Genomic DNA, 2,942 nt, shown 5'->3' with positions numbered 1-2,942 from the left:
TTGAAAATATGTGCTATTTAATCAGTCAAACATAACGTTAAATGACATTGTCACATGCTTCAATATTTTCAAAGAAAACATAAAGTTTTAATTAGGAAGTTAGAATTTAAATTAAACAAATCTCATGAGAAAATAAATTAAAGATGTGGTCAACATATATACATAAAACTAGACATGGTCATTCCATAAAAGCCCTTTGTGAACCGACACTATTGTTGGAAAGTGAAAAAATTGAAATGTTAAGTTTTTCTCTACCTTTCACACTATATATATAATACTACTCTAAGTCTTTTATTTCACCAAACCCCATTTCTCTCTTTCATTTGCTTTCTCTATTATTATTTTTCTCTCTCTCCCAATGGCCAACTCTCATGCTAAGAATGTCCCCCCCTCCTCCTCCTCCCCCTCCATCTTCCCCTACCCCTTCCCCTCCTTGTGTTCGGAAGGAAGCTGCACCAACTGTTGGCACTGAGATCTTAGGGGTTTATGGGAGAAGCACCCCCATCCACTCAGTCAATACTCCTCCTAGAAAAAGGGGAAGCATGCTGAATGCTGGGGAAGGGACATTTGTGGTTCGGGCCAAAAGGCCCAATGTTGAAGCTTTTGGAGCAGCAGCAGCTGAAAGTGTCAACATTGGACCTTTTGGCCCGAACCTCAAATGTTCCTTCCCCAACATTCAACATGTTTCCCCTCTTTCTAGGGGGAGCATTGATTGAGTGGATGGAGGCGTTACTCCCATAAACCCCTAAGATCTCAATGTCAGTAGTTGGTGTAGCCTTCTCGCGAACACGATTAGGGGAAGGGGTAAGGGAATAGGGAGGGGGAGATTGGGGAATAGAAGTAGGAGGAGGGGGGACATTCTTAGCATAACAGTTGGTCATTGGAAGAGAGAAAAAAAATAATAGAAAAAGTAAATGAAAGAGAGAAATGGGGATTTGGTGAAATAAAAGACTTAGGGAAGGGTTATATACATAGTGTATAAGGTAGAGAAAAACATAACATTTGAATTTTTTCACTTCCCACCAATAGTGTTGGTTCAAAAGGGGCTTTTATGGAATGACCATGTCTAGTTTCACTAGATGGGCATAGCCCGTGCTAGAGCACGGGCCCAATACACAAATTAAAATATTGTTCTAACTAAAGAGTAAACAATTCCACTATAACTTCTCATAAATGATTTTTTTACATTCATTCAATTGAACTAAAAATGTTGCTTAAAACATATCCTCTACCATTAAAATTCAATTTAAGAAGTTGATTACTGAAGAATATAATGACAAAAATTGAATACAAAATATTATTTGGAGTTTCTATTCCCTTAACTCTGAACACAATTGATTTACAAAATATTTAATAGTTCCGTCACCTTCTATAGCTACACTTACAAATTGCCTCAAAAAAGTTGTAGAAATGAAATACACCACCCCTTGAAGTTGAATTATTAGAGACTTCAAGCAACATGACGATTATCATGTCATGCCCCTGTATCCACACAATAATGAAAAAAAATTAGATAATTTTTTTCTGTGAATTTCAATTTTATTATTAAAGCTTTTGAGAAAAAAGGGTCCCAACCTCATGTTTAGACTTTGAGATTGGTGAAGGTTCTTAGTAATTTCCAATGTTGATGGCAGCCACGTTAGCATTTTCGAGAGTGGCCTCTTTTAAGATAGGTTTCAGCCAACTGGACTCTCGTAACATTCTCTTGCTCTTGAACAAGCATGTTACCATACCCAGAGAATTTCTCAAAGGTAATTTTTGCTGGTCAAAAGTTAGGGGTCCCTCTATAGAGTTCCAAAGTTTTTCCTCAATGGCTTCAATTCCAGTGCCTAGAACCCATTTCCTCACTTCATCATCATATATTCGTGCTCTCAGAGCATCGAAGAATTCTTTTACCACAACAAACAGATACACATCACTAATCAACAAAAGAAATTTCATTTTGAATTCTCAATTTTTTGTACCAATAGATTTTCCATGGAAACAATATACAATCTTTATGACAGCTTCCTTAGGCACGTTGTCACTTCTGAAAATACCCTTTCCAGCAACGGCCCAACATTTTATATTTTCATGTGGTGAATATTTTGCGTAGTCGGGTTTTCTATTTGGTGTATGCTTTGCATAGTCGTTTATTGCCGAAGGATATCAACAAAGAAATAAGAAAAAAGTGATAAAATAGCAAATGAAAAAATATAAAGCTAAAATTGCATAAACTTAGTGATGATGTTGTCACACCCCGAGCCTACACCCTGGACATGGCCAGCACTCGAAAACCATTGCTGGCCCCAAGAGAACCCATGGTCTGGCTTACTTACTCAATGGAAGAATTTAAGCATTAAGAAAATGATTCATATGCTATATAACTCAACTTTCTCAAATTGAACTCATAATGTTTTCAAAATAAACATTTAACTTAGCCAAAATGGCAACTCAAATCTGAACATAAGCCAATAACAAAATGATGACGAATGAACTAACATCTGACTAACTATCTATGAAGCCTCTAAAACAACTGAGATGGATGTCGGGATAGGCTTACGACATCTTAATGAACTAAAATGAAAAAAGTAGTGAAAAAAGGGGATCCTCTGAAATGCAAGGAGGCTCACCAACAAGTCTGAAGCTCAACTAGATCAACAATGCGCTGGATGCTGATCCTGGTTACCTGCGTCTACATCATAAGACGATGCAGGCCAACTGGCATCAATACATTGAATGTACGAGTATGCGAGTTGGAATGCTAAACACAACTTAAGCTTGAAAAGAATATGAAAGGAACTGAAGAACTTACCTGGTTTAATTCAACTCAACATAACTGAACTCATTTCAATATAATATAGTTTAAAAACAAGTTCAATATAAGGAAAAGCTGTTTAAAATCTGATGTCAACTCTGTGTATTTAGAAATACAATAATAACTCTATATGTATGCAAAGATA

General features: G+C 36.4%; 1 pseudogene; it reads right to left on the bottom strand.

The window, feature by feature from the left end:
- Nucleotides 1-1,608: 1,608 nt before the first annotated feature.
- On the bottom strand, nucleotides 1,609-2,547 carry LOC125830097 (ribulose bisphosphate carboxylase/oxygenase activase 2, chloroplastic-like; annotated as a pseudogene).
- Nucleotides 2,548-2,942: the final 395 nt, after the last annotated feature.

The sequence above is a fragment of the Solanum verrucosum genome, unplaced genomic scaffold (genome assembly GCF_900185275.1).
Source record: "Solanum verrucosum unplaced genomic scaffold, falcon-dt-bn FXZP01000151.1, whole genome shotgun sequence".
NCBI lineage: Eukaryota > Viridiplantae > Streptophyta > Magnoliopsida > Solanales > Solanaceae > Solanum > Solanum verrucosum.
Note: the sequence above shows the minus strand (reverse complement) of the source record. Positions and strands in the feature narration are given on the sequence as shown.